Source organism: Chenopodium quinoa, unplaced genomic scaffold, assembly GCF_001683475.1.
Source record: "Chenopodium quinoa cultivar QQ74 unplaced genomic scaffold, ASM168347v1, whole genome shotgun sequence".
NCBI lineage: Eukaryota > Viridiplantae > Streptophyta > Magnoliopsida > Caryophyllales > Amaranthaceae > Chenopodium > Chenopodium quinoa.
This window is the reverse complement of record NW_018742733.1, coordinates 2,982,380-2,994,701: the sequence shown is the minus strand read 5'-3', so window position 1 is coordinate 2,994,701 and position 12,322 is coordinate 2,982,380. Positions and strand designations below refer to the sequence as shown.

The 12,322-nt window shown below is 35.1% G+C and overlaps 1 pseudogene; it reads right to left on the bottom strand.

Moving 5' to 3' along the window:
• Window positions 1-4,430: 4,430 nt before the first annotated feature.
• On the bottom strand, window positions 4,431-12,280 carry LOC110723623 (annotated as a pseudogene).
• Window positions 12,281-12,322: the final 42 nt, after the last annotated feature.

Sequence of the window (12,322 nt, the reverse complement as noted above, 5' to 3'; positions counted from 1 at the left end):
GTTTGCTGATGCTTCGTCCTCTTCTCCGGCTGCTCTTCGTCTCCGTCTTTGTGTGTTTGTGCTCGCCTTGTGTGTCTTTCGCTACTGCCTCTACTTCCCCTTAAATACAGTATCTCAATTTTGAGGGTTTTTCTTCCAATTCTTTGTGCGTGTGCAACTTCTGTTTCTTGGGCCATTAGGGGTTGGTGGGTATTAAATCCCACTACTACTACTTCTTTTGCTTATATGTTGCACGTGAGTATATAGTGGGATTTTGTTTCTATTGTTTTGTTTAGTCTTTGTAAGTAATAAACCTGAAACAATATGAAAGTTGAAATTTTAGTAATTCCTTTGTCAAAATCGTATATTAGGGGTATAATTAAGTAAATGTTATCAATTAAGCTCAACAAAGTAAATTTCATGATAAGCAATTAATATCTATATATAAACACATAATTTATACTCTAAAATAGAGTAAAAATGATACAATAAAGTATATATAATATGAACTTATCAGTGCCTGCAAATGCCAAATCCAAAAACATAGCGGTAACAACTTTAATATAATTTTGTATGGTTTACTTATTATGTTGTCTTAAACTTAGAAATATGCATCTTTTATGTGATTTAAACCCATAATCTGTTATAACTATGTAAATATGAGATGGTTTGAGAAAGAATGAGTTCAAAAGTTAAGAAATAAATAATATAGGCATGTAACAAGCCATATTGGCTTGAAATGGCTTCATTTTGAGGATATAGAGCCATAAACTTAGAAATATGATTCTTTTATGTGATTTAAACCCATCATCTGTTATAACTATGTAAATATGAGATGGTTTGACAAAGAATGAGTTCAAAAGTTAAGAAATAAAGAATATAGGCATGTAACAAGCCATATTGGCTTGAAATGGCTTCATTTTGAGGATATAGACCCATAAACTTAGAAAATATGCATCTTTTATGTGATTTAAACCCATAATCTGTTATAACTATGTAAATATGAGATGGTTTGAGAAAGAATGAGTTCAAAAGTTAAGAAATAAAGAATATAGGCATGTAACAAGCCATATTGGCTTGAAATGGCTTCATTTTGAGGATATAGACCCATAAACTTAATATGATTCTTTTATGTGATTTAAACCCATAATCTGTTATAACTATGTAAATATGAGATGGTTTGAGAAATAATGAGTTCAAAAGTTAAGAAATAAATAAAATAGCCATGTAACAAGCCATATTGGCTTGAAATGGCTTCATTTTGAGGATATAGACCCATAAACTTAGAAATATGATTCTTTTATGTGATTTCAACCCATATTCTGTTATAACTATGTAAATATGAGATGGTTTGAGAAATAATGAGTTAAAAAGTTAAGAAATAAAGAACATAGGCATGTAACAAGCCATATTGGCTTGAAATGACTTCATTTTGAGGATAGACCCATAAACTTAGAAATATGCATCTTTTGTGTGATTTAAACCCATAATATGTTATAACTATGTAATTATGAGATGGTTTGAGAAAGAATGAGTTCAAAAGTTAAGAAATAAAGAATATAGGCATGTAACAAGCCATATTGGCTTGAAATGGCTTCATTTTGAGGATATAGAGCCATAAACTTAGAAATATGATTCTTTTATGTGATTTAAACCTATAATCTGTTATAACTATGTAAATATGAGATGGTTTGAGTAAGAATGAGTTCAAAAGTTAAGAAATAAAGAAAATAGACATGTAACAAGCCATATTGGCTTGAAATGGCTTCATTTGAGGATATAGACCCATAAACTTAGAAATATGCATCTTTTATGTGATTTAAACCCAATCTGTTATAACTATGTAAATATGAGATGGTTTGAGAAAGAATGAGTTCAAAAGTTAAGAAATAAAGAAAATAGACATGTAACAAGCCATATTGGCTTGAAATGACTTCATTTTGAGGATATAGACCCATAAACTTAGAAATATGATTCTTTTATGTGATTTAAACCCATAATCTGTTATAAATATGTAAATATGAGATGGTTTGACAAAGAATGAGTTCAAAAGTTAAGAAATAAATAAAATAGGCACGTAACAAGCCATATTGGCTTGAAATGGTTTCATTTTGAGGATATGGACCCATAAACTTAGAAATATGCTTCTTGTTTTTTGTGATTTCAACCCATAATCTGTTATAACTATGTAAATATGAGATGGTTTGAGAAATAATGAGTTAAAAAATTAAGAAATATAGAATATAGGCATGTAACAAGCCATATTGGCCTGAAATGGCTTCATTTTGAGGATAGACCCATAAACTTAGAAATATGCTTTTTTTTTTTTTTGTGATTTCAACCCATAATCTGTTATAACTATGTAAATATGAGATGGTTTGAGAAAGAATGAGCTAAAAAGTTAAGAAATAAAGAATATAGGCATGTAACAAGTCATATTGGCTTGAAATGGCTTCATTGTGAGGATATAGACCCATAAACTTTGAAATATGCTTCTTTCATGTGATTTCAACCCATATTCACTTATATGTTTATTGCTTTACTTGTTACTAATGTTGTTGGTAAATTATTAAAACCATATATAATTGTATAATGTATTTCTTGTAGGAGTCCTACCAGAAGAAGGTTGAAGAAGCCACCACCCAAGGGATTAAAAAGAGTCCCAATGAGTTGTATTGGGAGACTGTGGGTGGTCTCAACAAGAAGGGTCGGGTGGGGGGACTTGGCCAAAGCGCAGAGCTGTACTATGGCGAACGGATGGGTCGGGTGTCTAGGTCTTCACAACAGTACACACCATCCGTTGTTTCTTAGATGCAAGATCGGGTGGAGCATAGGGTCGAGGCTCTTCGTAGTGAGATCTGCAGTGAACTCCGGAGTGAAATACGGAGTGAACTTCGGAGTGAAATGGAATTTGAGATGCAAGCTCAAATTCGAGCTGAAGTGGCCCAACTGGAGAGGAGAGCCGAGGAGAGGTGGAATGACTTCATGAGACGATTCGGCAACAACACCAACACATGTTCCACCATTCAGCCTCAGCGTCGAGACCCTAGGGATGATCCGGGTAGTGGAGGAGCAAGCCAGGGTACCCCTGCAGTTTTTTAGCCTAGCTTAAGTTTGTGTAGTATGGACATGTACTTAATTTGAATTTATGTAGCGTTTGATTATGTTCCCGCTTTTGTAGAACTTACTATATATTATGTAGCTTTTGGATATGTTCTACTTAAGCATATAGCTTTTATGAAAATATATTTATTAATATTTTCGCAATTCGATAATAGTTTTAATTATCACAGGTATTAAGTGCAGGAACATACGCAATTAATGATATTTGTTATTATTGATATCTATTGGATTTTGTTCAAAAGAAAAAAACAATTTGCGACAAAAATATATAGGTCGGAAAACAACATTTGCGACGGAAAAATTGGCATAAAGTCCGTCGGAAAGCACTACCAATTGCGACGGAATATATATCCGTCGCTAGCCTAACGACCAAATATTCCGCCGTAAGCCAGCGACGGATTTATATTCGTCGCAACAAACACCAACAACGACGGAAAAATTCGCACGTAAGGTTTATTTTGCGACGGAAAAGTTCGGTCGTAAGGTTTCTGTTGCGACGGAATTTTCCGTCGTTGTAGTCCATTCAACGACGGAATTTCCTGTCGTATTTAGCGACGGAATACTAACAAAAGACAATATGTTCAGCGACGGATTATTTTCAGTCGGAAAATCCGTCGGAATACTCCTTTCCGACGGAATTTTCCTCGAAAATGCATAATTTTCCTACCAATTGTTTTTCGACGGAATACAACGACGGAATTCCGTCGTAAACTTGATTTGCGACGGATTCAGAGCCTTCAGCAACGGAAAATTTCGGTCGGAAACTGGCCATTTTGTTGTTGTGACCGCTACGCGAAGGTTGAAAAATGTTGGACAACCAGGGACTTATACATCACGTATACAAGCACCACCCGGGATTTCGGTTGTAGTAGAACCTAAGACTCTGGTATTCTCTAAAGTGGATCAAGAGATAATATATAAACTTATCTTCTCCGCGGATGTTAATCATCTTCCCATGGATTATAAATTCGGAAGTTTAGTGTTGTCGGATGGAAAGCACGAGGTGAGAAGCCCTATTGTAGTGAAAGGTAAAGCTTCTGCAAGAAAGACTACTCCAAACAAAGTCCCTTCATAGTAGGTGATAAAAGCTAAGAACTCATCCTAATGGGTGAAAATTCTTATTTATACATATATAGCTAGAATAAGGTGCACCAAGATGCATATAATAGATACTTTAGCTAATAATGTAGGTAAATTTGTACTTTTATATTTTGTACAATTTAGTTTTTGCTAGTATATTGTTATTTGTAAGATTCATGATTGGATTTTTTTGGTTGAATTAGTTCAATTGTATTATTTTCTTATTTGTAAGACATTATATGTAATATGACACAGCTCAATGTTTAAGATTTTAGTTAAATTACATACTTTTGTCTTCTTACAAAATTTTGACTTTCTGATCTCTTTTGAATGATAAATTCGTAATATTATAAATTTAAACTTCAATTCATTTCTGTTACCATCACTTCTCAAGAACATATAAACACCCACTTCGTTCAAAAAAGAACGAGTTGTTTTACATAAATTCAAACAAAAAAAAAAAGTACAAATAGATTAATCAAAACAACTATTCAATTCCTTTGCTTGTATTTTGTAATCTAACTAATTGAGTGTATATCCCTTCAGGGATTCTTACAAGTTCTTCATGGCTTCCAATTTCAATCACCTTCCCTAGTCTCATCACCGCGATACAATCTGCATTACGGATGGTTGATAGCCTATGAGCCACCACAATCGTTGTTCGTCCTTGCATTACCTTTTCAAGAGCTTCTTGAACAACTTTCTCAGACGAAGTATCAAGTGCACTAGTCGCTTCATCTAAGAGAAGGATTGATGGATCTCTAAGGATTGCTCTAGCTATAGCAATCCTTTGCTTTTGTCCTCCTGATAACTTACACCCTCTTCCTCCAACTTCTGTTTGATATCCTTCTGTCATTCGACTAACGAATTCATGAGCATTTGCAACTTTTGCAGCCTGTATTATTTCTACTTCTGTAGCATTCTCATTACCATAACGTATATTTTCATAAACTGTGGTTGAAAACAATGCAGGTTCTTGTTGAACTAAGCCTATTCTTTCTCTAAAAGACTTCAAATTCAAGCGTAGAATGTCTAATCCATCAACAAGTATAGAACCAGAAGATGGATCATAAAACCTCATAACAAGCGAAATCAATGTGCTTTTACCTGATCCACTTTGCCCGACTACTGCTAAACTTCTTCCAGACGGGATGTTCAGGTTCAGCTCACTAAGGACAGTAATTTGTGTTCGTGTTGGGTACTCGAATATAACATCCCTGAACTCTATGTCTCCTTTGATATGTTTTACTACCTTTGAAGTAACATCTTTAGAATCTATGATTGGCTTCCTGCAAAGGATGTTAAATACTGATACTAGTGCCTCAGACCCTTTCATGATCTCAGATGTGAGAGCAGATGCTTCTGCCACTGCAAAGGCGGTTACGATTAAGACCATGAAGGATGTGATGATATCTCCGAAGTTGTCAACTCTCTTTTTTATAAGAACTGAAGCATACCAGAGCGTGAGTGCATAGGAACAAAAGGAAAGGAACTGTGAAAATCCATATCCTAAACCTGATATATGTCCCCATTTAAGTGATTGCTTCATCTGCTGTCTTAATTCTGAGGCAAACTGTGCTGAAATCCGCTCTTCAGTCCCAAAGGCTGCAATTGTTTGAATATTTGCAATTGCTTCTCGAGCCAAAGAATTGGCACGAGAATATGCTTCAGTGTAATTTCCACCAAAACCTTTAAGGAAGTATTTCTGCACATATATGTAATGAATCATGTACTGCAGAAAACAAAATGAGGAGAAATTGAAAGTAAAATTTAAATTAAATGGATTTAGATGATAAAGAAAGTCACCTCTGTTAATGAAGCTGTGATTAATAAAGGAAATATGGTAACTGTGATTGCTGCAATGCGCCAACTGAACTTAAATGCTATTACAAATGCGGCGACTGTCAGTGCTGCATTTTGCACAATGGTTGATAGACGATCCACGAGAGCTGTACGAACTAAAGTTGCATCAGCAGCGAGTTTTGACATGAGTGAGCCAACATTGTTGTCCTCCGAGTCAAACCAACCAGGTTCATTAGAAAGCATAGCTGCAAATAAAGATATCAAAATATGTAAATCAAGTGCTCATTAGAATGTTTGTACTATCATCTTGAAATGAATGCTTCTATAAAACATAGAGTTGCTCAATACAAATTAAAGGATCTTTTTAAATTATTTACCCCTAATGCAATAGTTAAGTCTAAGAAAATATGAGAAGTAAAAATAAAAATTAAAAAAAAATACACAGGACTATTATTGTGAAAATGAGAATAAACAGAGTTTTTCACTTCATACTTTAATGTTGATATGAGGAAAAAAAAAAAGAATATGTACTGGAAATCAAAAGAGTGAGATCAAACCCGAAAACATTGCTAAGCGCATCCGTGAAGTGATATTTTCTCCCATAACTGTATAGAAGTAGTGTTGCAGCAGATAAATAGGAACTGTGATGTTCTTTTCACTGGCTGGTACATGTAAGTGCATGTATATGTTAGTTGCTACATTCACAAAAGGGTTTACAAGACTAGTCCAACCTGTGTATGGTAACCAAGAGGTAGATCTTGAATAAAAGAATGTGCATTCGCGGCTTTAGCAGCTTCCTTAACTTGATCCATATCCGCATCTTGTTTTCCAATATGGTTGTTGCAAATAAAACTGGTTCTTGATTAACCAACCCCATCTGCTCTCTCAACCATTTTAGCTGCAAATCTTGAACATTATTCCCATCCAAAAGTATAGTACCTTGTTTTATTGGGCATAATAATAACAATACATAAAATTTAAAACCCTTTGTGATTACATAATTCATAACTGAAAATTAAACCAAACTAACCTACCTGAAGTAGGATCATAGAATCATTGAACCAAGGAGATAATCGTGCTTTTTCCTGCACCACTTGAGCCAACAAAAGCAAATCTCTTCCCCGGACTTAATGAGAAACCCAGACGGTCCAAAATCAAGTTATAAGGCTGCGAGGGATAAGCAAAACAGACCTCACGAAACTCAAGTTCCCCAGCTATTTGCTGGAAGACTATCCCAGAAACCAATCGTTTAGAAGAATTAGTATCAGAGTCAATCATACTCACTATGTTTGTAGCAGCAGCATTGCCTTTAGCAATTGCAGCAAGGTTTGGAGCCGCGTGACCAAGAGCACTGGAGATACAAAAATTCGTATGATTATGGTTAGCAAAAGTCCTATTCACACCAAGATATTCAATTAAGTTGACACAAACTTACAATCCACTGAAAACGACATTGAAAATTGTGGCAAACACTTTGCCTCCATTAGTCTTCTGATGTCTGACAAGTACACTGGCATACCATAGAAGAAAAGCCCAGGTGCACAACAATAATGCAAAGGATAAACCCATGCCAACTCCTTTCGTAACACCACTCTTCTTTCCTAGTTCAATGGCTTTCTGAAGTGAGTTAGTATAGGCCTTAATTGCTCTGCTTTCTCCTCCAAATGCGTAAACTGTTCGAATTTGTGAAAGATTCTATTCCATTCATCCATCAACTTAATAGATTAGAGATCAGCTAGAGAAATTTTCAAAGGCAACAAACTAAGGATATTAGATTAAACATAGTTTAAGTAGTTTTAATTAGCCACAATGATAATCTAAATGGAATACAATCTCCTTGATTATCAGTTAAATTTATAACTTAGCAATTTGCATACTTGTACAAGTCAAGTTTGGAAAATTAATAAGAATAATCCGAACTTTTTACCATTAACTCCTACTAATCCCATTTTTAGGCCGGTAGTGTTCTCAATCTTTTCACAAATCATAACGCTCCCAAAGAGGAGATTCAAATTCTGTTCACTAAGAATAATTTTTAAGAGTTTGAATCCTGGCCGAAATTGAGACAATTATGAGTTATTCTACAATATGGTGCTTACAGTAAGAAATGTTGAAATATTTATAATAATACTAGTATAATAATTTTGTTTCCTTAAGATTATTACCTCTTCAGCAACCATCCCAGATTCAGCATAGGCAACTTCAACTTTTAGCGATAACTTGGTCAGAATTACAGTGTAAGCTCCTGCAATGACCATTAAGGGAATAATAGCCAAAGTGACAAGCGTAAGCTGCCATACCAACATGAAGCCTATTATCATACCAACAACCGACTGTGAAAGATAACGAATGCTATGTCCGACCTACAAAATTAGTAAAAGAGAGCAGTGAATAAGAGAATTACTAGCTACTGCTCCATATTAAAATGTAGCGAAGTATATGCATCTTGGCTCTTGCCTTAAATGTTTTACTAGCTACTACTCCATGTACATGCCTAAATGATTTAGCCTATTACTCCTTCCGTTTCTTTTAAGTTGACATGCATGTATTAACTTTAGACATTATTCACTTAAGTTATAATGATTTCTTTTTGTCATGTAAATGCCTTATTTTTGCTTTATTGTTTGTTTTAAAAACAAAGGCAATCAATCCCACCACCACACAACCACACATTGCATTAATTTTTCATCTTTCTCAGCCACCAAACCCCTCGCCGGCCCTCCCCCGCCCCTCGCCGGCTCTCCCCCTCCCCTCGCCGCCCTTCGCAAGCCCTCTCCCACCACTTGCTGAGCCCAACGCAACTCATTTCTCCCTCGAAAAACCTCCCTTATGGTTTTTGGAGGTAAGGGAGGTGTTTTGAGGTAGGGGAGGGGTTTTTGGCGGCGAGTGTTTATCGGTGGGCGGCGAGGGGAGGGGAAGGGGCGGCGAAGGTCGTGGAAGCTCGTGGAAGGTCGGGGAAAGGGCTGCGAAGGTAGACGATGGTCGGGGTAAGGGTGGTGATGGTCGGGGAAGGGGCGGCGATGGTCGGTGGAGCCGTGGAGGTGCGACTGGGTGGTGGAGGGTAGTGGATGCGGTGGTGGAGGGGTGGCAAAGGAAAGGGAATGGGAAAGTCTGGGAGGGTTGGGAATGAAGTTGGAAGGATTTGGGGTAATGGGAGGGTAAAGAGAATAAAAAAAGTGCTTAACAAACAACAACAACAAAGGGAATCGGGACAGTTAATTCCCATTCCCTTTCCTGAATACTCCATATCAAACGGCCCCTAAGTATGAATTATTCATTCAGAAACGTGTCAACGTAAAATGTGTCAAATAATCTATATCTATACTTAGTATTTAAAAACACAAACCATAATTTTTCATATAACACATGTCATCATAAGTCACTTACTATCACATACTTCCTCCGTTCTATTAATATTGCAACAAGGAGGAAATTACGCATCCCAATGCACATTTTATATGCTAAATATCTATAGTTGTGTAAGAGTAAAAATTATAAAAAGCTGATATAGTGAAAGTATTTTATGAGACGAATCCAACAAAATCTCAAATGACTATATTTTGCTTAACATATGAATCATATTATATGGTCAAACAAGAGTGATGAATAGTGCAAAAAGTCCATTGTTGCAATATTAACTTGTTGCAATATTAACAGAACGGAGGAAGTATGACACATGTCACCCCTTTTAATCATTTTGTTTAAGTCTTTATACATTCTATAACTTGCAAATTCAATTAAGAAAATGAAGTGTTTCATTTCCATCATAATAAAATAAAATTGAACCAATTAATATATACATCACATAAACATATGAATTGAATTATATAAAAATTGTCTTTTCAACTTATAGACTTAGAATATAACTTAAACCAATATGTCATTTCATATCCTACAATCTTCATGTATATATACATAACTAAATTCCTTTATCGTTTTCCACAGTTCTACCCTCATTCTTTTTTCCCTTTTAAGTTTTAGCAATGAAACAATTACTTCGTATTTCATATCAAAAGTTTCAACTATTAAAAAACATACCTACATATGAACTAACCTACATCGAACGGGCCAAAAGTCTAGTTTAACTTTAATAAGAAAATTTTGCCAAAAACCTCTTTATAAAAAAAATTTAATTGTAAAAAGGTACTACTCCTGCCTTTGTAATTTTTTTTTAACAAAACACCTTAACATTTTTTTTTTTGAGAGAACACACCTTATGCCTGATCCAAGCGTTGACCTTGTTACCTCATCATGTGTGGGTCACGTGATTTCATAAAACAGCCTCTTTCTTTTTTTTCTTTTTTTTTTTTTTTTCATTTTCCCACACCAACACCACCACCTCACTGCCACCCTCACCAACACCATCTCACAAAAACAAAGAAGGTGAAGAACATTAAACAAAGCGTTGATCGGTAGTTAAATTTATGTAGAACGAAATTCCGATATGATACACCTCACCAATGAACTAATTTGGTCTCACATCTAACAAATATGAGAGCAATCGCCCTTGCTTTAGGGCGTTCACTCACAGCGACATTTCATCGAACAGGTGGTGTGCCACTGAAAACGACCAACAAATTAGCCCCATTTACATTTGGCACTCAAAACAATCAGTGATCGATCTTAGTTGAGTTTGAAGCATTCGAGCTCAGCACCCAAGATGTTGTCTTAAAAGAATAGAGAGGCTTCCAAGAGAAGAATCAATTGGGTATGTATTTCAGAAATGAAAGGTTGAAGGTTTTCCTGTTTATAGGAGTGATATTTTTCATGCCATCAACCGTTTGAGGAAGCTCTAGTTGCATAAATGTGCTCTTGAGGTCTCTTATCTCTTTCCCTCTTTTTTTTTTTTTTTTTTTTTTTTTTTTTTTTTTTTTTTTTTATGGGAATGAATTTATCAGGTGAGATGGTGTTGGTGAGGGTAGCTCTGAGTTGGTGGTGAGAGTAATTTTATGAGATTACGTGACCCACATGTGACGAGATTAATTCCGGACGAAATTTGACATAACATGTATTTTGCAAAATAAAAATAAAGTTAAAGCTATACCAAAAAAAATTATAAGATGCTCAAAAAAGTACGAGATAAGTGTTGTATAAGAAGATTTTTGGCAAATTTTCCCTTTAAAAAACGTGAAGAGATCGTGACTTAAGACTATTTAGGCTATATATAGTTTATATACCACACAAATAATCCTAATAAAAAGCCCATACTAAACCTTGTCACCTATGGCATCCCGTATTAATATAGTATCACTCGAAATCTGGTAGATCAAATTTTTGTGCTGGGATTCTGTTTCAAAAAATTGAATATCTTTCTTCAAAATCGCATTGAGATATTTCAATCGCATATGAGATGCTTGTCTTTCTCCAGTTTGTTTCCAGGATGCAACACCTAAGTGCCAAAATAACCGAAAAATTACATCAAAGAGAGTTAAAACATGTCGAAGCATATAATGGTACAATTTCACCATTATCTACTAAAATGATTAGGCTAACCAAAAGAAAAGAAAAGAAAATAAGTAGATTTTACCAAGCCATGAAGATACAAGCATTAGTAATCCAAGATAAACTAGGTACATTGATAACTGCAAAAAAGAAAAACATAACACTAATCAATTTGCTTCATCAGAGTAATCCATTTCTCAGCCTCAAATAGTAGCAACCTTTAATTTACTCTAATATCGCCCGTTGGTACTAAGGTGTGTTAGATGGTACGAGTACCATCTAAATACCAACAAATAAGTCTATAGGCACTAATACCAATAGAGCTTAATGCATTTGTTGGTACTAATAAAACAGTACCAACAGACATTATTATTAGATTCATTATTATTGCATTTGTTGGTACTAATACCGATAGAAGCTTTGTATTAAGGGACGGAGGGAGTATTTTGGTATTAAATTGGTACCATTAAAGCACAATTTAATACCAACAGACATTATTATTAGATTCATTAAAAACTCAAGCGATTAGAGGCTGAGAATTTCCCTATTAGTCTTGAGAAAATTGAACTATATGATGATGAGGCATATGAAGGAACTAATGCGTGATACTGACCTGTGATATACGGGAAGATTACAAATAATGATCTGATGATGATAAACTCCCTAAAGAATCGATCATCTGGCCAACTAGTACAAAGAATACCGGAGGTGCAGCACCATGAATACATGCTCCAATGCCTCCTAATAGCATCAGAAAATAGTCTAAAGTTTCAGCAACCGCGAATAAGCCAAAGGACACCATTCTTTTTGAAGGTTGATCACACACTTTAGAGTAACGTACTGCGTCTTCCATGATATAGTAGTAGTTAGTAAAATTGTGTATCTAATTAAGATC